Source organism: Typopeltis vanoorti, chromosome 14 (genome assembly GCF_054136105.1).
Source record: "Typopeltis vanoorti isolate ZY-2024b chromosome 14, IOZ_Tvanoo_1.0, whole genome shotgun sequence".
Lineage (NCBI taxonomy): Eukaryota > Metazoa > Arthropoda > Arachnida > Uropygi > Thelyphonidae > Typopeltis > Typopeltis vanoorti.
This window is the reverse complement of record NC_143562.1, coordinates 104246978-104274411: the sequence shown is the minus strand read 5'-3', so window position 1 is coordinate 104274411 and position 27434 is coordinate 104246978. Positions and strand designations below refer to the sequence as shown.

At 34.6% G+C, this 27434-nt stretch overlaps 1 protein-coding gene across 2 annotated transcripts in view; it reads left to right on the top strand.

Moving 5' to 3' along the window:
* ssp3 (SCAPER domain-containing protein short spindle 3) overlaps positions 1-27434 on the top strand; it is a 460137-nt gene that overhangs the window by 30605 nt on the left and 402098 nt on the right. The gene's annotated exons all lie outside the window — the stretch shown is intronic.

The window sequence follows — 27434 nt, the reverse complement described above, 5'->3', positions numbered from 1 at the left end:
AGAGAAACCTGGAAAATCAGAAGACAAGACGGAAAAATTTGTATCAAGATTAGAGAATGACATAAATGGGCCTCAGTTAAAGAGCTATAAAATCATTAAAAAAATGACTCAAGAAACAAAGGATAATCTACAATTAGAAGGCCCCTCCACAAAAGAATGAATCAATCACTACACCTGGCTTCTAAACAAAATATTGGAAAAACTAAAAAACTAGAAAAACTACAGGAGAAGATGGAATAAATTCAGACCTATACAAATACATCTCTAAACCATTTCAATTATGATTAATTAAATTCCTAAATAGAATATGAGAAGAAGGAAACAGCCCACAAGAATGGAAGACAGCAATAGTCATAAACATATTCAAAAAAGGAAACAGAAAGGATTGCGGAAACTACAGAGGAATAACCTTATTAAATACATGCTATAAAACATACCTAGATATAATTAAAAGTAAATTAACACCATGGGTTGAGGAAATTATTGGAGAAGAACAATGTGGCTTTAGGAAAGAAGATCCTGCACAGATCCCACATTTACACTCAAATAAATTATAGAAAAAAGAATAGAATTTAACCCTGCCAACATGTATGGCCTTCATGGATTATGAGAAAGCATATGATCAAATCAACAGAACAAAATTAATCAATATACTGTATGAATTGAAAGCTCCACCTCAAACCAAAAAAGCAGTAGCAAATGTAATGGAAGAAAGCTGTATTAAAATTAATAATGAAACTGAAAAAATTAAAACCAAAGAGCTCTCATTCAAGGAAGTGGATTATCACCAATACTCTTCAATATATATTGGAAAAATATTTCAAGAGCGTGGAGGAAAAACAAAATCATAGGATTAAAATAGGAAATAAAGAATTAACCAGCCTTTTGTATGCTGATGATCAAGTTATTTTTGCTGAAAATGAAGACCAATTACAGAAAAATCTACACATATTGAACAAAGCAATAGAACAGTATGACATGAAAATCTCAATAAATAAAATGAAATCAATAGCATTTCAAGGAAAAGAAATTAAAAGATGCACACTAGTCATCCACAACAAAGTAATAGAACAAGTGAACAAATTTAAATATCTAGGAAATTACATAAGCCCCAATGGAGAAATTAACATTGCATATAAAAAGCAAAAATTCCTAGCAGTCATTGGAACTTTGAACAGACACTTCAATAAACAGATGTCTAGAACAACCCAAATAAAACTATATAAAATAATATGCAAACCAATTCTTAAATATGGCAGTGAAACATGGACTTAGGGAGAACAAGATAAAAGACAAGTGGAAGCTGCAGAAATGAAGTTCCATCCCCTCCTATTTGCCAAAATCTGAAGACTGCATTCCCTCAGTCTGCCCTCTTACTCAAAATTCCAGATTCCTGAGACAGTCTTAGTTTCTTAGACAGCCTCTGCACTTTCTCCAGTGTTTCTTTATCACCAGTATAGGCAGGTGTCCAGCTCTGTGCACAGAAATCCAAATGAGGACTAATTAGTGCCTTATACAGTGGAACTATCACCTCCTTATCTATACATGTCAGCATTCTTTGTATTATAGTAGTAGCACTTTTCTGGGTAAGCCTTACAACTTTTGCAATGTGTTTTCTGAACTTCAGTACCCTACCCACCACGATACCCAGATCCCTTGCTTTCTCCACCTCCTGAAGAAAAGTTCCTCCAATATTGGTAAACTTCATTCCGTCTTCTCTGGCCAAACTGCTGCACAACTTTCCACTTAGAAACTTTAAAATGACATCCCCCATCCCCATCTTCCTAATTTAGCATCATCAGCAAATTACTGAATATTATTATTATTATTATTATTATTATTACGGGCAACTCCAGGGAGTCATTAGACTCATCGAGGGAGGCCCCAAATCATTTTCATCACAACTATTCGACATTCATACAGTATCTATCATACCTCGCCTTAAACTCATTCACTGTCACAGCATCCACCACAGACTCAGGGAGCGCATTCCACTCATTCACTACTCTAAAAGTAAAGAACCCAGCTCTAACACCTTTACTAACCACACTTTTGCCCAGTTTCCATGGATGTCCCCTAGTCCTCCCACAACCAGCCCTGTTCTCAAAAATATCTTCTGAATTAATTTTATAGAAACCCTTCAGTAATTTGAATGTCTCAATCATATCTCCCCTCCTCCGCCTATCAACCAATTTTTGCAACCCACAAATCCTCAACCTGTTCTCATACGGTTCATTCCACAGACCTGCTATCATCTTGGTCACTCGCCTCTGGATCCTCTCCACCTCCTCCCCATCAAGAAGAAACCTAGGTGACCAAATCTGAGCACAGTAGTCGAGATGAGGTCTTATCAAGGCTCGATACAGAGGAACAATAACCTGCTTGTCTCTGCTTGTCAACGTATTCTTCAGCAACCAAGTGATTTGATGAGCTGATTTGGCCACTTTTGCAATGTGTCCCCTAAATTTCAATTCCTTATCCACCAACACTCCTAAATCTCGTGCCTCATCAATTTCCTGGAGCACGGTTCCACCAATGCAGTAAACTGCCTCCCATCTTTTCACCCCAAAATGCATAACCTTACATTTTGCCACATTAAATTGACATCCATTCTCCCTAGCCCAGACCTCCAATCTATCCAAATCATCCTGCAAAATTTTGACGTCATCTGCATTCACTATTGCCCTACCCAACTTCGCATCATCCGCAAACAAATGAACTGTTCCTCTCAGATCCTTTCCTATATCATTTATGAACAAATTAAACAGCAGTGGTCCAAGAACAGATCCTTGTGGTACACCACTAGTCACAGGCCGTCTAGTGGACTCTACTCCTGAGTAAACCACTCTCTGATATCTCTCCGTCAACCACCCTCCTATCCATCTCACCAACCCTATGTCCATTCCCATATGCTGCAATTTACTGATTAGAATTCCATGTGGTATCCTGTCAAAGGCCTTAGCAAGGTCCAGCAGAATCACTGTAAACCCATTACCCTTATCCAGTTCAGCCGTCACTGTGTTATAATACGTGAGCAAGTTACTGAGGCATGACCTACCCTTCACAAAACCATGCTGTCCCCGATACAGTATCCCATTTTCTTCTATCCAATCTTGTATATATATATATATATATATATATATATATATATCTCCTATATATATATATATATATATATATAAATATATATATATATAAATATAAAAATAAACAACAGCAGTCCCAAAACAGAACCCTGCAGTACCTCACTCGTCACCTTCCTTTTTTGTGACAATGCATTTCCATACACAACTCACTGGCTCCTATTAGTCAACCATCCCTGTAACTAAACTACCAAATGACTATCCATCACCATCTTGCTCAGTTTCAGCAGTTGTTTATCTTGTGGTACTCAGTCAAATGCCTTAGCAAAATCCAGATAAATCACAGTATAAGCATCTTCTCTGTCCGGTACACACAGAGCTCAATAAATTATGCAAAACCTTACTCACCACACAAAAAATTTATTTGCACATGACCAATTCCCTATTGCTTATGCATCATGTTTCCATGAAGATACCACTTATCAGTTGCATGTTATGGTTCAAACAATCACTTGTTGGTCAATTGCAGGATATTGTTATAAGATTTTCTAAGCTGGAACTTAGAAATGCTTGCATCATGCCTTAACCTTGTACCATTCATATATAATGGCTTCTGTAACATGTGGAAGTGAATCTTCAGGAGATAGTGCAGGCAGAGGCCTCACTGTTATGTTTGTACAAGAATCTGTTATTTAATGTTTTTAATTTGCTTTAATCAACTTAATTGATATTCCAATTTTACCTGTGAGATTCTAGATAAATGAAATTTTTGAAAATTTCCAGACATTGTCATATTATCAAGAAATGATTTCTCTACCTTTTTCTAAAGAATATAATTCACCTTCTGCATATAGTTTGACATGGAAATATATAAGATTTTTTCTCTGTAAAATGCAAACTGTCTTGTTGAAAACTGGAAGGAAATCCCGTAAGAAATGTACTGTTAATAAGAACCTGAAATTTTGAAGCATTTTTAGAGATATCCTCTGCTGATTAGATTCACCTGTTTTTTTTTTTTTTTTTTTCTGATTGTTTTTCCTGACAGATTCTATATGGATGACCCATCACTTCCAGTCAATAACTCTTGATTTAAGAGCACAAATTTTACTGGCAACACATCAAATTTGACGAATAAATAGGATTTTTCAAAGTTTTTGTGGATAAAGATTATGGATCTTGTTGACTTTTTTTTTTTTTTTTTTTTTTTGGAGGACTATAAAATTTAAAAAGACCAATAAGAATATCATCTACTTTTGACATGTAAGGAACATTTTTCATAGATTTCAGTGCACATAGTGGTAATTTAACGAGCTATACAATGTACATTAACGAAATTCTTCACCTGATTTTTCATTTTTGCTGCAAGCCCTACCACTAACACTACCTCTCCCATGTTTGCAACTCCATCTGCTCAGTGTCACTCCAGTAGAGTTCAGATTTAATTAGCTCTTCTTGAACTTCATCAAAATATCCTTGCCTGGTAACATTATTAAATTTAACTATGCTAACAAACAATTCCTTTACATTGCCTCTCTTACAATATTTCACACATAATATCAATTGCTTGGTTGTATATTTCTCAGTAGAGTCATCAATCAATATACTGAAGGTATACTCCATATTTTACTTAAATGATATCCTTAGATTCATCAAGGGAGGCCCTAAACATCATTCCAAGAACTATCCAACATTTGTGCAGTGTCTGTCATACTTTTGCTTTGAACTCATTCACACTCATGGCACCCATAACAGATCCTGGCAGCCTATTCCACTCATTCACCACTCTCAAAGCAAAAAAAAAAGCTAGTTCTAACACCCTTGCTAAATACACTCTTGTTCAGTTCTCAGTTTCCAAGGATCCACCACAAGACCTGTTTGGAAGGATCTTGTAAAAATCCTTCAGTAATTTGTATGTCCCTTTTCCACCTGTCAAAACCACAGATCTTCACCTTGTTCTCATAAGGTTCATTCCACAGAGACCTTCTACTATCTTGGTCACTAATTTCTGGATCCTCTCCACCTTTTCCTCATCGCCAAGAAACCCAGGTGACCAGATCTGTGCCCAGTAGTCAAGATGGGATCTTATCAAGGCTCGATAAAGAGGAATAATAATCTGCTTGTCTCTGTTCATCAAGGTTTCTTCAGTAGCCAAGTAACCTGATGAGCTGCTTTAGCCACCACTTTTGCTATGTGCCCACTAAACTTTAACTCCTTATACACTAACATTTCCAAATCTCTGGATTCGTCAGTTTCTGGAGTATAGTTCCATCAATGTGGTATACTTTGCCACATTAAACTGGCATTCATTCTCCTTTTCCCAGACTGCCAATCTATCCAAATCATCCTGCAAAATTTTAACATAATCTGTATTAACTCTTGCTGTATCCAATTTTACATCATCAGCAAATAACTGAACAGTTCCTCTCAGATTCTTTCCTATATCATTAATTTACAAACTGAATAGTGGTGGCCCAAGAACAGAGCCCTGTGGCATGGCACTAGTCACAGGCCTTCTTCTGGACTGTACTCCTGAATAAACTATTTTGTAATCTCTCCATCAACCACCCTCTTATCCACTTCACCAACTTTATATCCATCTTCATGTGCTGCAGTTTATTGATTAGAATTCCATGCGGTATCCTGTCAAAGGCTTTTGCAAAATCCATCAGTGTCACTGTATTATAAAATGTGAGCAAGTTACTGAGGCATGACCTGCCCTTCTTATTTTTATTTTTTTTATCAACATATTATCATGTGACACCTCCAGGGAGTCTAAGGTCTGATCATGGGAAGGCACTATTCTGCTTTGCTAAAGACATCTCACCCTCTCCACTGCTACCATCAATGTCATCCACCACCCATCATCAGCAACAACAGCATTTTTTGTCTTTAAATTATGTGTGTTCTGAAGGCTGATTTGTCTGTATGCATGGGATGAAAAACTCGAGTTTCTAGGAGAAAAAACCCTGCTATCTCCATATGAGATTGGCTAACCCACCTTCAATTGAAAAAGCCCATATAAGGATTCCCTTAGTTACAATGAGAATTGAACCCAGATCATTTCCAATTGAAGGGTATAATATTCCACTGTTCTTTCATTTGCACTATGGAGGCACCGTATATGCTGTATTAAAAACAATAGTAATTTGCTGAAATGTTTTGCTTTATATTTTTTTAAAAATTTGCTCCAGCAGACTTTTTTCTGGATTCAACTGACCACTTAAGTTTTCAACACTTGATGTGTTGAGCAGACTTTGCGTGAAATTGAAAATTAAACATTTTCCTTATAAATGGTGTAATAAAACTTTGTCATATTTCTGTCATATTTTAACTTTGTAAATTCTTTGATCCAGTAGGCTTGGAAATTTCTTCTTTTATGAATTAAATTCATTTCTGTTTTGACTTCCATTGGATAAGAGTCATCAAGAAGATTATTTAAATTCTCTTGTGCTGAACATTGTCTTTTTTTTTTTTTATTCTCCAAAAAACATAAACTGAGGCTTGTTTAACCTCTTTCTTGTTACTCATCTTTAACAGTTAAAATACAAAATATAAAATTTTCTGTGCAGTCAATGCAGACTGAAGTATTCGAGGAAAAAATATCAGTCAAATACGAAATGCACACAATCAACTATTAGATGAAAATAAATAAATATAGCACATAACACTTTTGAATGTGTGACTAATAACTGATGATGATATACTACAGACTAATGTCTTGGCAATCATTGATCACATGGTCCTGTTCATGCATGTGTGCATGCTACAATGCCTATCACCCAACAGCAGGACAGCGTACTATCTTTAAACTTCTTACCGGCCAAAGTGGATCAAATACGTGAACCACCTTATGAATTTCCAAGGATGAAAACATGAAGGGGATTTTCTTCTGTCTTTCATCTTGTAATTACTCTACCTCTGTCATTAATTGCTTAACGTCAGAGCTATTAATGGATTAACAGGAACAAAGTTTTGACTCTTGAGACCACTTGACTTAGGGCAGGACCAGATTTTAAGTTGTTGTGGCCCTAAGCTATGACTTAAAATACCCTCCTCTGCTGAGCAAATTTTAACTGAGTAAAGTTATCTATACTGAGGTGGAGGCCTCCTTGTAACGTGAGCCTCCAAGAGCTATAACTGCTCTAGCTTATGCATAAATCTAGCTCTGACTTAGGTGAACTGTTCTACTTGGAATTTCCTATTTAAATTATCTCTCAATATTTTGACCTTTTGCTTTACATTTGAAAATGATTTACATGGCCATCAAAACATTGCTTATAAGCTAATGAAACATTTGAATAAATCAAAAAGAGATCTAGCAGAAATTTTGGGAATCTCAAAGGAAGAATACGAGGGTGGGTCTGAAAAGTTCTTGGCCTAACAATGAAAAAATGAATTTATAATTTCAAAATTATTTTTATTTTTTCAACATAATCTCCCTTAAGACTAATACATTTATTCCAGCGATGTTCCAGCTGTATTATCCTGTCCCTGTAGTGGTTCGCTGTAAGATCTGCAAAATATCCCTCCACAGCTGCAGTAACCGCTTGATTCAAAGAAAAACGCTGACTAGCAAGGAAGAGTTTTAGTTTTGGAAAGAGATAGAAGTCAGAGGGAGCCAAATCTGGGGAATATGGTGGATGTTCCAACAATTCATAGTGCAGATCCCTTATTTTTCCCATTGCCAAAACATTTTTGTGGACAGGTGCATTGTCCTGATGAAAGATGATTTTTTTCTTCTGCAAACCGGGTCTTTTCTCACGACTTTTTTCATGTAGTCTGGTTAAAAGATCAGAATAATATTCCCCGGTTATTGTTTTACCCTTTTCAAGATAATTAATAAACAAAATGCCTTCAGCATCTCAAAACACCGATGCCATGACCTTTCCTGCTGATGGAATCGACTTTATCTTTTTTGGCACTGAAAAACCAGCTTCTGTCCACTGTTTGGATTCTGTGTGTTATGGTGAATCTCCAAGTCTCATCCATAGTAATAAATCGACGCGCAAAATAAGTTTTATTCTTGTTAAAACGCTCCAAGCACTGTTCAGAGATTTTTGTGTGAGTGCGTTTTTGATCTACTGTGAGCCAGCGTGGCACCAATCTTGCATAAAACTTTTTCATATGCAATTCTTCATGCAAAATATATCCTACATGTTCTTTTGAAATGCCTATAGTCTCAGCAATTTCACGCACTTTGACTTGCTAGTCATCCAATACCATATTGTGTATGTGATGATTTTCTGGTGTTGTTTACACTTTTTGGACGTCCTTCACGTGGATCATCTTCGAGGCTGGTATGGCCACGTTTAAACTCGGTAGCCCATTTCTTAATTGTCTAAAACGAAGGAGAAGAGTGCCCATAAACTTTTATGAACTTCGAATGAATTTCTTTTGACTTTAAACCTTCTTTTACAAAGAATTTTATAACCGTATGATACTAAATTTTATCCATTTCAAGGGATACAGACAACACTTTTGCTTCAGACAGCCGTATAAAACAAACTATTTGTTAGAATGACGCAATTTCACATGGATGCTTATAACAGATGTGCCAACTTAGAAAAAAAATCTTGCCGATTGTGTTGTCATCTATGATCGAGGCCAAGAACTTTTCAGACCACCCTCGTAGATACAACATTACAAACAACTATGGTACAATTAGTCCCTTAGTAAAGTTGAAGTAGAAAAAAAAAATGTAAATAATACAGGAATGGATTTATTGGAGATGGCAGAATTGGAAGAAGCTTTATCAGCAACAAAAAATAGAAAAGTAGCATGAAAAGATGGAATTGCCCCAGTGTTAATTAAATGCATTGACACTCCTTTTAAAGTAAGATTACTGAATTTATTAAATAGTTGTTGGTTTAGCTGCAATACACCCCAAGAAAAGAAAATGGCTACAATAATATAATTTTTTAAGAAGATAGATAGAAGTTTCTGTGAAAATAACAGAGGTATTAACTTATTAAATATAGTATATAATTATATAGTCTTTGGATGGTGGTGTCACATAATAATAATAAATAAATGACTTGCCAGTATTGTGATAGTTTGTTATTAGAGAAACAGGCTGGATTCAGTAAGGGTTGAAGTTGCATTGATGATGTATTCACACTAAAACTAATCACAGAAAAAATATGAGAATTTAATTTAGAGAGACTCAGTTGGCATTTATAGATTGTGAAAAAGTCTCTGACTGAGTTAATAGAAAAAATATTATAGAATATAATAGAAGTTCAAAGCTGTCCAACACAGTTATTAATTACAGTTAAGATCCTATGTAACAATACAGCTGCAGCTATAAATATTAATGAATACATAGCAGAAGAATTGGAGATTGATAGGAGAGTCTGAAAGGGATCTAGCCTTTTTCTTATCTTATTTAATATATACAAAGATGACTTAATTAGAAAGTGGAAATCAGTAGTAAATCCAGGAATAAACATCAACCAATATACATATAGTAAACAATGCTTTTTTGCACATGATCAAGTAATCATATCAAAATCAGAAGAGTACCTTCAGAGATCTGTTCACTATTTACAGCAACCAATTAATGAATACAATTTACAAAACTCATTAAAGAAAACTATGGCATTCCATATAAATTAAAACAGTAATTGAAAACCACATTCTATAACAAGTAACACATTTTCAGTATTTAGGATGTGACATAACATTTGATATAGATAGTGATGTACATAATAAATTGCATCACTTTCAAGCAATCTCTCATAATACAAGATGAACAACAAAAGGCAAAAACAAGGAAGGAAGGAAGGAAATACAATTAAAATTTTAGAAAGGCATTGCAATACCAACAATATTATATGGTTCAGAAAGTTTGATTGAGATAAAAAAAAAAAAAAGACGAAAATAGAATACAAGCAGCTGAAATGAATCCTTTCTTTTAGTGTTGCACGGTGATTAGCATTCATTTTAGAAATCATGTTATAAATAACTTTTAATTTCCCGACGTTTCGACCTTCATATTAAGGTCATCTTCTGGAGTATATACAAGGACAAGCTGAATTACATTTCACACAGTAAGCTAAAGAAACAATGATTTGATCACCGGTTATTCTACTGGCATGACCTCTAGTGAAAAAAAAAAGGAAAAAACATACTGATAAAATTACAAATTAGTTATTTAGAAACTACATCAAAGCTAAATTCTATTTAAGATAACATGAGAGAAACATTCTTTCTTATAGATAGTTTTCTTACAGTAACAATGATGTCCTATTTTTAACATTACAATTGTTATATTAGATTTAGGATTCTGGGTTATCTACAGTCCTGTTTATAGTTAACTCTTTGGGAGAAAGGTTCCGTGGGTAGAATATGTGCCATCCATATGCTTGGGATTTTTAGACCATCATTATTGTTCAGATTGGAAGAATCTCACAGGCTTCCTTAAATTTGCTTTCACACCGTGTTTTGGTGTGAGGTAAACAACTAGTGCTTTTCCAGTAATTTCTATGTAAAGTGTTGGGCATAATCAGAAAGGCCAGCTTCACCATAGTTATTATATTTAATGTGTCATTTATGTTCCTTTTGTCTGATAGGAATTGTGCATCCTGTAATCTACCCCTATATGTGGTAGATTACAGGTGCAGTAAATATGGTATACTCCAGGGTGGGCCAGCAGAGGGAGTAGGTCTTTGGATGAGTTGAGTAAGCTTTTTAATTTTGCAGGAGGTTTGAACAAGCACTGAAAGACAAATTTTAAGTTATCAGCAATACTTTTCTAAAAAATGGTTACATCCAAAACACTATTAACAAAATTCTCTACAAGACCTCAATAAAAAAACAAAGATAAACCAGACTACAATAAAACTATAACCATTCCTTACATTAAAGGGACATCAGATAAACAGAATACTACAGAAATATAACCTCAAAGTCACCTTTAAACCTCCTGCAAAATTAAAAAAAGGGAAAAAACCAGTTGTTTACATCACACCAAAACATGGTATGAACACAAATTTAAGGAAGAATGTGAGATTCTTATCAACCACCCCAATCTGAACAATAATGATGGTCTAAAAATCCCAAGCATATGGAAGACACATATTCTACCCACGGAACCTTTCTCCCTAAGAGTTAACTATAAACAGACTGTAGATAATCCAGAATCCTAAATCTAATACAGGTATCCCTTGATTAATGCGATTAATTAATCCCTTGATGTCACTGCGTATATCAAAATCAAGTTAATCAAATATAATAATCAATGGTAAAAATTACAATTCATCCAGGATCGATTACTGTATTAATAATTCATTTCATATGGTACCCTTTTAGGAAAGGTAAAAAAATGAATGCAAAGTAAATGTTTAATAAATGCCTTGTACTATATTAGTTACTGCAATTTTTTATAAAAAAAAGTTATCAATAGTTTGAACAGTTTTAGTTTTTTCTTATCAGCATTAATTCTACGATGACAAGCAAAATGACTCTCTAGACCTTGGCAAACAAGCATTCTTCGATTAACATCTGGATCCATATCTATTACTTTCTGCTTAAACGATTCTAAACTGCAAAATATTCCGTCCAGTTCATTGATTGTTATCTCCTTTGGAACTTCATTTTCGCATTCCATTTGTTTGTTGTCTTCATATGCGCATTGTTGTTCAATTTTAAGAAGATCGCTCTCACTGAAATCTTTTGAATTTGAATCCAATAATTCTTTAACATCTTCTGCATCAACACCATCAAAATCAAGGTCTTCACAATTGCAACAATTTCTTCCACAACATTGTTCACAGGATTTTGAAAACCACATACGTCATCAGTGCATTCTGGCAAAAGGTTTTTACAAACAGCTTTCATGCAGCTAGAAGACACTTGTCTTCTAGCTCCCACGAGTCATGAATGTTTTCAATTGCGTGTTTAATGTTAAAATTTTTCCAAAATTCTTGGAGTGTAATCGCATTTTCTCCCATTGTTGTTTCTACTGACTGAGAGAATATCTTTTTAAGAAAATAGGCTTTGAAAGTTGCAATGACACCAATGTCCATGGGTTTTAGCAATGATGTCATATTTGGTAGAAAAAATAAAACTTTCACGTTCTCACACAGATCATTAAGAGAATTTGGATGACTAGGTGCGTTAGCTAAAAGCAAAAGAGCTTTGAAAGCTAAGTAACTGGCTGGCTCTGGGAGCTTGGCTGTGTGGGAGGAATGACATCATCATGTTCATGACTTTCTTTCATGACTTTCTTTCATGACTTTCTGCCAGTCTAAAAGCTCAGCCAGGAAACACTCCTCGAGGCTTGCATGTATTTGCTTGGTAAATTTAATGGCGCGTTAATTAAAACTCTTGCCACATATATGAAGAGATTGTCGCAAATTGATTAACCGTGTTAATCAACTCCCGCGTTAAGCAAGGGATACCTGTATAACAATTGTAATGTTAAAAATAGGACATCATTGTTACTATAAGAAAGCTATCTATAAGAAAGAATGTTTATCTGTTATCTTAAATAGAATTTAGCTTTGATGTAGTTTCTAAATAATTAATTAATTTGTAATTTTTATCTGTATTTTCTTCATTTTTTTTTTTCACTAGAGGTCATGCCAGTAGAATAACCAGTGATCAAATCATTGTTTCTTTAGCTTACTGTGTGAAATGTAATTCAACTTGTCCTTGTATATTTGTATATACTCCAGAATATGACCTTAATATGATTAATTTCCTGAAGATTGAAACATTGGGAAATTAAAATAGTTATTTATAACACGGTTGTAAAGTCTATAATTTCTAAAATGCAGCTGAAATGAAATTTCTTATAGCAATTAAAGAATGTACAAGAATGGATAAAATAGAAAATCATGAAATAAGGAAGGCATTACAAATACAGGTAATAAATGATAAAATTACACCATAAGAATTGGAGAGAATATGGACAGCTTATGGAAGAAGGAAGGCTACCAAAGGAAGCCTTTGGTAGCCTTCAAAATATAAACCCAAAGGGAAAAGAGATATAAGAAGAGAATAAAAGTGTAATCTGTTAGATGCTGAAATAGATTTTTAGTCTATATCTTGAAAGAAGAAGCTTTGCATTGTTATTTTGTCTGTTTGCAACAGGTATAAGCATGGATTTTACATATGCAAAAACAAAATTAAATAAATAAATTACACCTATTTTGAAATTTGAATAATTACTGGAAATATTTGCAATAATTTATTCTTCATATCAGTGCAATGGAATGTTATTTATTTTATTCAGGTTTCTTCATTTCAATGAAAATATTGCAGAAGTTTTTTTCAGTCTGTTTTCTTCATATTTTTTTTACAATAATTAGCAAAACAATTTTGTTAAATATTGTAAGAAAACTGTTTTTAAATAAGAATTATTGAAATAAATGTGATTTCAGCAATTTTTTTTCTTTCCAGTATTCTAATTATGATACCATTGTTATTATATTTACAGCTTTACATTGTTACACTTTTATGAACATTAAATTATGTTAAGTGGTATTATTTGCTTTCTTAAAAATGCAAGAGATGCATTTTTTTTTCTTTTGTTAGAATATCTCTTTCAATGATAGTAGCTGCTTCAGATTAATTCAAAATTTGTTTATTTTGAGATATTCCACTCAAATTTCTGCCCCTCCCTTGCTACATAACTACATTTTAACTAATTTCCTACTTATTTGACAATTTTTTCAGATAGAGTACCATATTTTTCGATAGATAATGTGTGCGTTATCTATACAAAAAAGTCTGAATTCGTTAAAAAATGAACATGCACGGTATACATTCGAAAGTTATGAGAGGTAAATCAGATGTAATAACAAAACTAAGGTAGAAGTATTACTTAATATTTATTGAACATTACTATTCAAATCCAAAAAATTCTTCATCAGACTCAATATTGAAAGAATCAATTGCATTAAAAATTTCATTTGGTATTTCTTCAGCTTCCATTTCGGAAGATACATCGTCATGTGCATAATCATTGTCACTGGACACCACTGCATTCCCTTGTGCTTTAATGAAACCATTTCTTAAATTGTTAAAAGACTTAAATTGTTTCTCTTCATAAATCCAAAAACCCAAGATGGGTAGGCCTTGAAATCCTTTATATTATCGTTTTGTGCGATTCTTTTCGATTCCTGCAATGCACGGACAGTAGATATTCTGACACCTTTAGCTCTTTCACTCACAACCCAATCAAACAGTTTTTTCCTATGGTTTGCCACAAGCACCTTCTAAACCTCATAGCACGTTTCCTTGACTGTTTCAGTCTTTCACCATTCATGAACACTACTTTCTCCAACACTCAACAATCTACCAGCTTCACAGTTCCCTTTTTCCTTTGTTACTTTTACCACTTCAATCTTGAACTGCACTGTGTAGGATTTTTTGGTGCATGCGCGTTATCTATACATCAAAAGGTGCGATGAAAATGTTGGGGGTGCATGTTATACATTAGGTGTGCGTTATCTATCGAAAAATATGGTATTTCGCATTTCAGCACCTGAAATCTGTTACTTCATTTCACTCTTTTGAGAAAAGAAATGGAATAAAAATACTGTCATGTCTGCTGAAGCAGGTGCTTATTTCTTTGCAATTTGATTATTCCAGTCATTTCCTTCTTCAGCATAGCAAAGTTGGTTTAAGATATAACAGTTTAAAGTATTCTGATTTTTGCAGATATTTCTCTGTATTAAAAAAATCATTCCATAAAATGGTATTTTTTTAAGCTTAGTTTTTTTTCCTTAAAAAAAAATCCTGAATGTTACTGAAACTGCTAATGGTTGCTGTTCCTAAAGTCAGCTATATTTGAAATTAATACTAGCTAATAAACCTTGCTGCCTTAGCAACTGCCAGTCTAAAAGCTGAGATTACTCACCACTATTGAGAAAAAAAAGAAGACTACCCTGGAAAGGACTAATGGGGGGAAACAATATTTTTGTATACATCAAAAGGTTCTTGTTTCATTTTCATCTTTTTGATTGATTATAAAACAAAAATGCTATTTTTTTTTTTTTTTCTTCTGTTTGCTGATATAGTATTTTTGTCTGGCTTAATTCCTGTTTGATGACATAAATGCTGCATAATTTCAAGATTAGAGATAAGTTGATAGAAGTTTTTTTTTCACTTGGCTATGCTACTGATTATATATTTGGTTTAATTCTTTATCCAAGCATAAGCAAACAAAGTTTATGCCTGAAGTATTTTCAGGACTGGGGCAACTCGTGGCAAGGGTGGTATAACTTCTCATCACTTGCCTTAGCATCCCATAATGCAAAGCACATCTCCTTGTGGACATGTATAATCTTATGCATTAAGGAAAGGGTCACTATCCAGACCAGTTTCGACCTTTATTGAGGTCTCATCAGTGGGAGCCAGACCAGAGATGGTGATAGTAAGTTGGAAATAACGGAGAAGTCATATTTCCATATACCAGTTGCCAGAAAGTGTCATGCCTTATTATTAAAATTCTCTGAATTAGAGATAAGTTGATGGAAGTTTTTTTCACTTGACTATGCTACCAATTATAAATTTGGTTTAATCCTTTATCCAAGTGTAAGCAAACAAAGTTTGCACCCAGTCCATTGAAAATACTTCAGGTACAAACTTTGTTTGCTTACACTTGGATAAAGGATTAAACCAAATATATAATTTGTGCATAATTTCAAATGTATAATAATCATAGCTACCATTGTATCTTTTGATCTGATACGACCACATCTTTGAGACAAAAATAAGGAATGATTTAAAAGGAAATACTTTTTTTTTTAATATTAGTTTGTAGTTTGAATAGTTGGCTATTTAGCTGATTATGCAAACTACAGATATTTCAGATTAATTTGCAAAATGTTCACAAGAAAATTAAAAATGTTCTTCACTTTGGGAGCATGTACCTATTCATTCCTTTTCCATGTAAAACAATAACAAAAGAAAATTTACTTAAAAAATGCTACTTATATAAGAACGAACAGAAAATGTATTTCTTTTTCATGTTCCTATTTCCATAGGAATAAAGTGCAGAAGGTTTTTTTTTATTTTTCATTTATTGTATGTATTTATTTCATCATCATCAAATTCCTGCCACATACCCTAAAGAGGTGTACAGGATATGATAGTACTACATGAACAATTTACATCATTACTAACTTCCTATCTACAATTTTCTTCCAAATCAGTCTGTTACTTGTCAATATCATTTTTAATACCACTTTCCTTCATAATGTGATCCATATAGATAATGAATAACAGAGGGGATAATGTACATCCTTGTCTCACACCAGATTTAACATTAAACCATCTTCCTCTACTTCAATTCTAACTGCTGACTTACAACTCAAATAAAGACTAAGTATTGCTTGATATAATGCCCCATTGACACCATGTAACTGTAGCATACTGAATAGCTTCTCACTTGGCACCTTGTCATATGCCTTTTCCAAATCGACAAAACTTAAATACAGATCTTTATTATATTCCCATGATTTCTCCACTATTTGTCGTAAAGTGAAGATCTGATCCTGACAGCCTCTATTTGACCTGAATCCAGCTTGTTCTTCACCAAGCTTTTCTTCCACAATTTTTCTCAACCGTTTCTCAAGTATATTTGCATATATCTTACCAGGAACACTCAGTAGGGATATACCTCTGTAATTCTCACATTCAGTTTTATTTCCCTTTTTATATATGGGTACTATGAGAGCTCTACTCCAATCATCTGGAATTCGTCCCTCTGTCCAGGCATTCTGAACTATGCAGTGCAGCCACTGTAAGACTTTTATACCACCATACTTTAGCATTTCTGGTTGAATATCATCTACTCCTGCTGCCTTTCCACATTTCAAGCTTTTGATGGCTTTTTCTACTTCAAGTAGGGATATGTATTCCTGACTGCATGCCTGGTCAGTGTTTTTTAACTGTCCTATCATCACTGCTTGTTTCATTTAGCAAATTTTCAAAGTAATTACTCCATACTTCAAGGATATCTTTTTCTCCCGTTTTCATGTCACCTTTATCATATCTAACTCCTTTTACAGCACCCTTTCCTCCATTCTTAAGCTTCTTCAGCAACCTCAAGAATATTTTGCCACCTTCTTGATATTTATTTTCCATGTTATTGCCAAAGTCCTTCCATGACTTGTTTGGCTAGTTTTACACACTGTTTAGCTTTCTTACATTTGTCTCTGTGTTCTCTAAGAACACAAGCTGACTTATTTGCCAGGAACTTTTGATATGCTTTCTTCTTTTCCTTCACTGCCTCTTTAACTTTCTGTGTCCACCATGGAGTTCTGATTTTTCTATCTTTGCAGACAACCTCACCACATGCCTCTCTGGCTGAATCAATTAGTGTTTTCTTCAAGGCTTGCCACTGAATCTCCATGGTTTGGTTGCTGTTCTCAAACTCTTTCATGTTTTCTTCAATAATCTTTGTGTATTTTAGTCTACAGCTCACATCTGAGAGCTGCTCGACTTTTATTCGCTTTAAACTTTCTTACATGTCATTCTTTTCAATATGAAATTCAACTTTATCCTGCTCAAGACTAAATAGTGATCACTTCCAATTTCAAATCCTCTGTACACTCTGGTGTCCTGCGCCCGCGAGAAAACATCACTATCAACAATAACATAGTCAATGAGACTTTTCTTATTCCTTGCCTCTTCTCTCCATGTGAATTTGTGCACAATTTTATGTTGGAACATGGTGTTAGTAATAACCTTTCCATGTCCTGAGCAGAAATCCAACAGGTATTTGCCATTATTATTAGCTTTGCTCTTTTCTCCAAATTTTCCCAAAACATTTTTTTATGTCTGACAATCATATCCTACTCTGCTATTTAGATCCCCAACAAGGACCAACTTTTCCTTTTTCATTGTGTCAGTAGTTTTCTCTAGAGCCTCAAAAAATTCTTCCACTTCTACCTTACTAGAACCTTCTGTGGGACCATAGGCACAAATAAGTCTCATTGTCCAGTTCCCCATTCTGACAGTTGCCCAAATCACTCTACTTGACACTGCCTGCCATTCAAGAAGATGAGCCTTGTATTTTGTGTTGATTACTATGGCTACTCCTTCTTTTCCTTGATTGTCATTGCCTGAATATAACATTTTGTATTTATTGCTCAGAAAGATCTCACCAGTTTTTGTCTTTTTTGTTTCAGTCACCCCTATTATGTTGATCTGGTACTTATCTAATTCCTCCGCTAGCTCCATTTCTTTGCAATTCAGGCTTCTTATGTTGATAGTACCAATCTTTAACTCTGGCGATGTTGAGTTGCGGTGTGCTTTCAGATTTGTTCCAGTAGCTGACTTTTCGCTGTTCGCCCTGGTTCCCTGGCAAAAACAATGGGTTGGCCTTGTTTAACCGGGTGACGCCCAAGCGGGCATGAAATTTTCTCATGTGGTACCATCATTTTGTATTTTGGTTTAACCAATAGGAATACAATTTGGTCAGCTAAATCCCAAATTGCCAGCCCATCCTCGTTCATTCAGTATCCAGGTAGATACCCAACAGGGTGCACCATGAGAAGGTGAGGATTGGACATTAGGTCAGAAGCCCTGGTCGGTTCTCTGCATTCCTTTAAAGGCTATGTGGAGGTCTCCTCTCAGTTTTACAGCTTTGACCCTTAAGCACCCCATGTATTTATTTTATTTATTTTATTTTTTTTTTTTGTTCCACTGTACATTGAAAATAATTACTAATACTGGCTTTATTGCATGTTATGCAAAGGGTTTATAAGATACATAACAATTTATTTCATAACTGTTATTTATATTTGTAATGAGAGATTCTGGGAGGAGGCACTGCAGCTTACGAGTGCTGCAAATAATATAAATTCTTTTAAATGTTGTGAAAGATTTTGAAATGAGCATTCATTCTGTGAGGTAATTTTTATTTCTAACTAAGGTTATGAATAAACAATAAAGAAAAGTTAGAACCAACAGGAAATTTTGTAAAACTGAAACATATGCAATTCTTCGAAAATGAAAAAAAAATGCACTATCAGCTAATCTTGAAATAATTAGATCCAGTTAACAAAAAGAAATTGATTCTGTGATTGCTTTTTCCAACAGATTATTTATTTATTTGCAGTGAGTGTTTACAGAGATATCCCATACCCATCAAATGACCATTTGTTTCCAGATTATAAAAAAAAAGCATGTATTATAGTATGGAAGTTTATCTTAATTTTTCATGCCTTTAACATCAGACCATATTTATATCATAAAAGACTACAAATATAAAAATATATTGTGCACTTTAGATTATCTAACATCTCTTCTTAAAATTAAAACTACAATACTAGGTGCTTTCAGAAGTACTGCTCTGAGACACTGCTATGAGTGTTAACTGGTTAAGTGTTTTCTTGAGTGTGAAGGATTATGAAACCTAACAATGGAAACAGTTAATGGCTATCACTTCTTATTCATGTTTTTCCAACTTTATTATATACTTCACACTCAACTTTTGGTGGATATGAAAGCACATTGTGGCAGGTAGGGAGGTTAATCATTGTGAAAAAGAATACTGTGCACTGGTAATAATGGTGATACGCTATATACATCAAAGAAGTTATCATGGAGGCACTATTTGTCATATTTTCCAAAGTAAAAAAAAAAAATCTGTTTTCTTAAAAAGGTTTTTGTTTAGAAAAGTTTTTTTATTAAATAAAAAAGATTCCATTTTGTCAAGTCTACAGCTGCTCACCAGCTAGCCGAATCCACTTGCCATTGGTGAGTGCATTTGTTGAGCTATGAATACACTAGTTAACCTATTATAAAACGTCACCACATTACTAAAGCATGATCTCCCCTTAACATACCCATGTTGTTTTCTTGATTTCAATTCTCATCAATCCAGGGTTGTATTCTGTCTCTAATCAGCCTACCTAATACTTCCACTACTCTTGATATACACACTAGCCTGTCAAACTAGCTAATCAAACTACTGACTTGGATTCTCCCTTCCTTATGCAATGGCATTATTTTTTCCTCTTTTCACCTGTCTGGGACTGCTCTAGTTGCCAGACTTCTATTGAACCACCAAGCCAAGGGCACTGCCAAATTTTTTTGTACATTCCCTTAATATATGTGGGATATCCTATCCATTCCCACAGCCATATTAATATCAGGGTTACTTAATATTCTAAATTCAGTCTTCATATTCAACTGTTTTTTTACTAGCAACATTATTTTAGAATTCTCTATCTACTGCTTTAGCCAATATCTTTTCATATGTCACTTTCTCTTTCCTTACTATACTCGTCACTTTCCTAGCCCGTACCTTATACTCTTCCATGCTGGTGGTGGTTACTGTGTTTTTGATATCTTTTTTATATATCCTCCATAATGTCTTTTCTCATTCTCGATACCTCTTGTCAAACAGGCAGAATGTCAAAGCTATAGACCTATCGTATTAACTAGCATAATCTGTAAAATTACTGAAAGAATCATACACTCTAGGCTCATGCACTGGCTGACAAAAAAAAAGAAAATTAACTACTACCAAACTGCCTATAGAGCCCATCATTCGACAACAGATATCAATTATTCCATTTCTATCAAACAATAATAGACTCATTTCAGGAAAAAACAACAAAAAAGACAACTGCCATATTCCTTGATATGACTACTGCTTTCGATCATGTTTGGATCAAAAAATTAATGCAAACAGTACATGATATTGGAATTAGAGAAAACGCTTTAATCTGGATTTCTGATTTCATTAGAGGAAGAAAGATCAAGGTTAGAATCAATGCAGCAATATCAAGAGAGCAGAGACCCTGGGCTGGTGTGCCCCAGGGCTCAGTACTCAATCCCTTACTATTCCTTTTATATGTCAATGACATTTATCCATACCTTACAGAAGACACAAAAGTAGCTTGCTATGCAGATGATATAGACATCCGGCACACTAGTGCTAAAATCAAAGAATCAGAGGAGATTCTAAACAAATCCATGAGAGGATTAGAAAAATGGTCAGATGAACTTAAACTCAAAATCAACCCAGACAAAACAAAACTAAACGCCTTTAGCATAGACAGGAAAAATAGATATTCCTACAATCCCAAAGTCATGATCAACCACAAGCTAATTGAAAAAAAAAAAGTCACACATCCAAAATACCTTGGTATTATTCTTGATCAGAATTGCGTTTTGCACAACACATCTCTAACACTTCCAACAGAGCTCTAAAAAAGTTAAATATACTGAAAAGGCTTTGTGGAACAAATTGGGGCGCAAAGCCAAAAATCCTCAAAACTACTTACACTACACTAATAAGGCCAATGGAACATGCAGCACCTATCTGGTCACCTTCAACCTCATCAGTAAAGGAAAAATTAGACAAAATACAAGCAAAAGCATCCAAGATTATTATTGGTGCAGTCTCATCTACTAACAACATCAGAGCCCAACAGGAATGTGGGCTCGACCTGCTGGAGGACAGACGAAAATCTGCCACCATAAAATTCATAATTAATATCAGAAGCTACCAAAGCAATCATATCTCCCTAAAAACTTATGAATATTGGAATCAAAAAGCAGACTTCACAGATCGTCAACTTTACAATATAATGACACTATTAGGAAGGAAATAGGTCTTGATCAGCTAAATACCTACATAAACAAAGAACCTCTATTTTCCAGTCCTTTACCTCCAAATACCGCCATAAATCTAAACCTTACCAAACTCTGTATAAAAAAAAAATCAAAAGAAATGCTCAAAGAAAAAGGCCTAAATACTATCAACCTCCTTTCATCCTCGAAACAGGTTATTTGTTATACCAATGGATCGCCAGACATCAATATGATTAATGGAGGTGCTGGTGTTCTCCTTCTACTCCTGAAAGGTGAAAAACTTTCAATAAAAGTTGGATCTGGGAGAATTGCTTCCAATTTTACCAGTGAACTTTATGCAATAAATAAAGCACTCGAAGCCTACTTAAAATTATCATCATCACAACAATCTGAGGGAATTATAATTTATAGTGACTCAAGATCAGCTATGGAGGCAATCAAAAATGGCAATACCAAGCTCACACAAGACACCTATAAACTCTTAAATCAACTAAAGTGTTTAGGAAAAAGTTGCATTTTACAATGGATTCCTGCTCATGTAGGCATTGATTACAATGAAGTAGCTGATAAATTAGCAAAAGAGGCCAGAGAACTCAACCAAAAAACTCACATGATAACTCTTGCTGATGCTAATGCACTAGCAAAAGCTAAACTGATTCTTCTGAAATCAGTGATACAACATCAAATTCCCGAAATCAATGCTGACAGGAAAACCTCCACCATGATAGCAAGACTACGAATAGGACATTATAGAGGAATGAAGATCAATACAGATGATATGAGAACATACAGCAACTGCAACAACTGCACCAATACTGAACTGACACCCACTCATATCTTTACCTGTCCAACAATTACAGCAGCCTTGCAAGATATAGATCCTATCCTGAACAACAGCTCTATACAAACAAAATCATCGACATAGCCAAAGCAATTCATGGAGCACATGAAAACAACATCTAAGACTCTTCAAAGGACAACAACAACAATAATGTCTTCTTTCTCAGAAGATTCTGCATAATTTCATGATTCATTCATTTTACCTCTACTTTATTTATCATATGAACCTTAGAAATACAGTCTGACATAAGTAACCGATTCCAGACCAAGTCCCAGACACTGCTGATTTCTCTCCTCTTCAACTGATTAAGTGACTATATGGCACTAATCTATTTCCTTAATTTATCATAGTCTCCCGCTCTGTAATTTCACACCTCTCTTGCTTTGTGAAGTTTGTACCTTCCTAGCCACTTCCCATGTCAAAACCACGTGATTACTCTCTCCATTTGGCAGCATCATAGTGACTTCCTCTGTTATCACTGTATGAGACAATATTATTGACTCTAACCTCTTCACGTGTGTTGCTTCAACTACGTCTTATATAAGATAGTTGTCCCTAAGTAGCACGAGGAATTTGATCTCCTTACTTACACAAGATATTTCATGCTTTGTTAATGCTGCCATTAACAAATAGTTAAAGTCACCCATTATTATTTCCCCTCGTGCGGCTCGCCAGTCTCATGTGTGCTGAACATTTCTGAATCATCTCTCTGGTCTGTAGCAACATCCCACTAAATATCTAAAATTTATGCTTACCTCAACCTCACACCAAATGGCCTCAAAGCCATTATCATTACTGCCTTCTTCAAGTCATCAATCATATCCCACTTCCTCTTTTATCTCTTCTGTCTTTTTGAAATATGCTATAATCATCGCATTCTATTCAGTGAGTACGTCATCCTCCATTAACTACATCTCGCTAACCGATAATTTGTGGCCTGACTAACTGTATCAAGGCAATAAGCTCTGCACCCTTATTCCTAATAAGAGTGCAGAGTTTATACTACTTGCATTGGTAGTATAAGCACAGAAATTTTCTCCGTACCATTTCTTTCACACAACTCCTTAACCCATGATTCAAGTAATTTGATTCTGTTGGTCCCATTGAGGCTTCTCTTTATCCCTATCTTGTCTTCCTTTTTCCCTTATCTCACACCAATTCTGGTTTTTACACTCAGTCCCACCATCTAGTTTTTGTTTCCTTGACTTACTGGTGGGACTGTGGATATCTTACACTCATGGTCCCACTGTGTACTTCAGGATTTCCCAAATTGTGTTCCGTGATGTCAGTGACCGAGCCATGTATTTTTAAACATGGAAGTAATTCGGAAAAGGGAATACCACTGTTTATGACCTGTCATAAAAATTGCCTGCAAGCCCATTACAACAATGGGCAGCATATCCTCTGTTCTCAAAACTGACCAAAATAACATCTGTGTTGCAAATGTTAGTGACCAATCAGCAAGGAAGTATAAAGAAAATTTTTCCACTAAAATTGAAGATCAAGGTAGTCTGTATCAGGTTCTTAAATCTAGTAACTGAATACTTTCTTTGGAAGTTCGTATTGTAGGGTGAAAGTGCTTGTTTTGAAACCATAGTTCCGTGATTTTTTTAAAGTAATAGGCTTACAGATTTAAATTTTAATATGAATAAGAGACAAGGGACTTTGTTTAATTTTGGTGTTAAGAAATCTCTTATTGAAGGTGTTTGTGACGCAACAGATAGTGATTCATTCACCTCCAGCCTACAAAGCGATCTCCAGGATGTACAAAAGGAGGGGAAAACTACCAGCACACAGGAGAAAAAGTCTGCATTCACTCTTAAGTATGGTCCGACCACATAAGCGAGTGCTGTCGTTGACAGACTGCTAAGAAGAGTCAATTTATGTTGAAGGGGAGAAAGAAATAAGGAGATGTACGAATTGGTCACCAACACACGAATTCTCATGCTTTATACGTAAAATTTTCCAACTGTTATACAAGCAAAATAGTTACCACTTTAAAAATTACAATCATAAAATTGAAGTTAATTTTCTGACATATAATAATAAACACTCATCCCGCGAAATGCATTGATTACCCTATTATCGGAATGGATTTTTGACATGCACAGAAGTGTCAAAGGGTCTCGTATCTGTGGGCGTACTATACTTATAATATTATAAATTTTTGGTGATTAGAATGGGATGTGTCAGTGAAAATCAGCACAAATTAATTTAATGATGTTGGCCTGAGGAAACTACAATATGCTACAAAATTTCATTATGACAAGTCCAGTGATTGATACCTGATTTAAATGTAATTTTATATTTGTCAACATGTCATACCATATACATAAGTGTACTAATACTTTTTTATGATTATGCCATAATTAATTATTAATATTATAATGTATTAATTAATTATTAATACATTACAAAATAACCAAGGTGTTCCGTCATAGGAAAAATCTGGGAAATGCTGGTGTAGTTTTTGTTTCCCTGGCTGGTTATACACTATGCTCCTGTCATTAACAATCTTCCTACCTTCACACTACCATTCTCACTCACATTCAGATCATCTGCAGCAAACAGCTCTCCTACCTTTAACTCTATCCCATACATCCACATACTCAAGTTCTCTCTTCCTGCACATTCTATCATGCCATTCTTGATCATTCCTCTTCTCCTCAGCTCTCTACTATCACACCTTGGCGTTACACTCACAGTTCTCTTTCTCACACCCTTCTGCTTCAGTGTCACAAGCAATACTTGCAAATCCCATGCTGTCTCATTCACCCTTCCTCGCAAATCATTTGTTCCAACCAGCACAGTGACTCCTCTACATTTCTTCTTCTCTCCACAACCGCAGTCTTCTTGTCATTGCTCCTCTCAGACATACTTTTCACACATTTTCACTTCTTTCACCTTAAAGTCCCCATACAGCACTACACTATGTTCCACCATTCCACTGCAATCCATCTTTGATGCATCTTCCATCAGCACTTTCCTTCTTGCATCTCCAACTACCAGTTCCCTCTCTAAATATCCTATTTCACTCTGCACACACTTCATTTCAATACTTCATTTTATTCTTCAAGCTTATTGATTCTTTTCTAATATCCTCACTTGTATTCATATCTTTCACAGTAGCTTCCTTACTTCATTTATTCTTCTTTTCCACTGTCTTTTGCATCTTCATCTGTCTTACTACACTCTGCCATGCCATATTTTCTAGTACATTCTCTATTCTTTTATAAGGCCTTGATCAGGCCTCATGTGGATTATTATGCACAGATTTGGTCTCCTGGTTTTCATTGTGTTGAGGATATATTGGGAAAGGTCCAGAGAAAACTATGGTGGTAACTGGTCTTTGGGATGTGGGATATAAGGACAGATTGAGAGAATGCAGTCTGCAAAGCTTTATCCCTGGAATCTGTATAAGGAGGGTATAAACAGGAGCATAATGAGCAGGTTCTTTGCATGGAGAGTAGTTGGTGAGTGGAATGCATTGCCTGACATTGTAGTGAATGCAGATCCATTGAATGTGTGTAAAGTATGGCTTTGATGGGCTTTGTGTGTAACAGTGTGTACTTCCTATGAGTTTTTGACTACATGGAGGTCTGGTGTTAATAATAATGATAAAAAGTAGTTCTGTGTGATTCTGCAATAGGGAAATTGATAGCAATATATGTCTTTTATAAAAGTTTAATCTTTTCTCTGCTTTTTTAATCAGTGCGCTTTTTTTTTATGCTAGTTCACTATTCTAATTAATGATTAGGCTATATTACAATCTTCTTGTTCTTCTGCTTTTCTAGTCTTTTAGGGTCCATAACTATCACCTATCACGTATCTTTGGCTTCTGAAACCTTAATATACTCATATAAGCTCATTCATCTCCCATTAGAATATCTTCTGTGCATAAATTGTTCACTGAAGATATTCTATGCTGTTTGCTTATTTCTGAGATGAAAAATTTGAGTTTCCAGAAGGAAAAAGGAAAAATCCTGCCGCATCAACTCTGTATGAGATGGGATTCTAACCAAGATCTTTTCAATCAAATGGCATTGTTATTACTGATCGAACTACAGATGCTCTGCTACAAGGTATAGATGTTTTCAATTAGCAGCCAGTTTAGTTTAAGCAGATATAAGCCATGATCTGTAAAAACTCTTTCGGTGGTCTGGATACAGATCGTAATATGCCATTTGAAAACTCCTGGTCATGACTTTGCTCTATGAGACTCACATACTTTGAACTACTTAAAAAAGTATATTAAATAAAATATTGTAAAATTATTTGAGTGGAACTCCTGGAAATAGATTGGTTCCTAATTAAAAATAGCAATGACCTTGTATTACTTTCTTTCATTTCGTTAATTAGTTTACCAAAATACAATAAAAACCCATACACACATCATATTAAACAAAAGAAGCAAAAAAAATGAGTAAGAGCTGAAAAGCCAGTGAAATTTGGATAACAGCCTTGTCTGTGAATTGTCATGAGCATATTACTTGACCTGGTGTATTCAAAATTAGGAAGGGACTCTGCTGAGAAATTATACATTCAAGACTAGTATCATACATGGCAATCCATGTACAATACTAATCTGAATAAACACATTTTACATACTTTTTTTTTTTACTTTTCCTTCTTAAATCATGAGAAGGGAAAAGCAAATCATGAATTGTTTGATTTAAGAAAATTTATAACTTCAGATGCCTTTATTTTTGATTAAATCTCATCCAACTTGCTGAGTCATTTGACATGGGAAGTGTCCGTAGCATTACTGCTATACCACATACACAGGTTTGACAAAAAAAGTCATTACATTCTTCATATTGAAAGATTCTGAGTTCAGATCCTCTCAGTGATTAGAGCAACTTTCTAGGTAGCTATAAATTATAAATAAAGCTCTAAATTATCTGCATTACTGAATTATTTCTGTTATTTCTAAAATGATGTATGGTTTT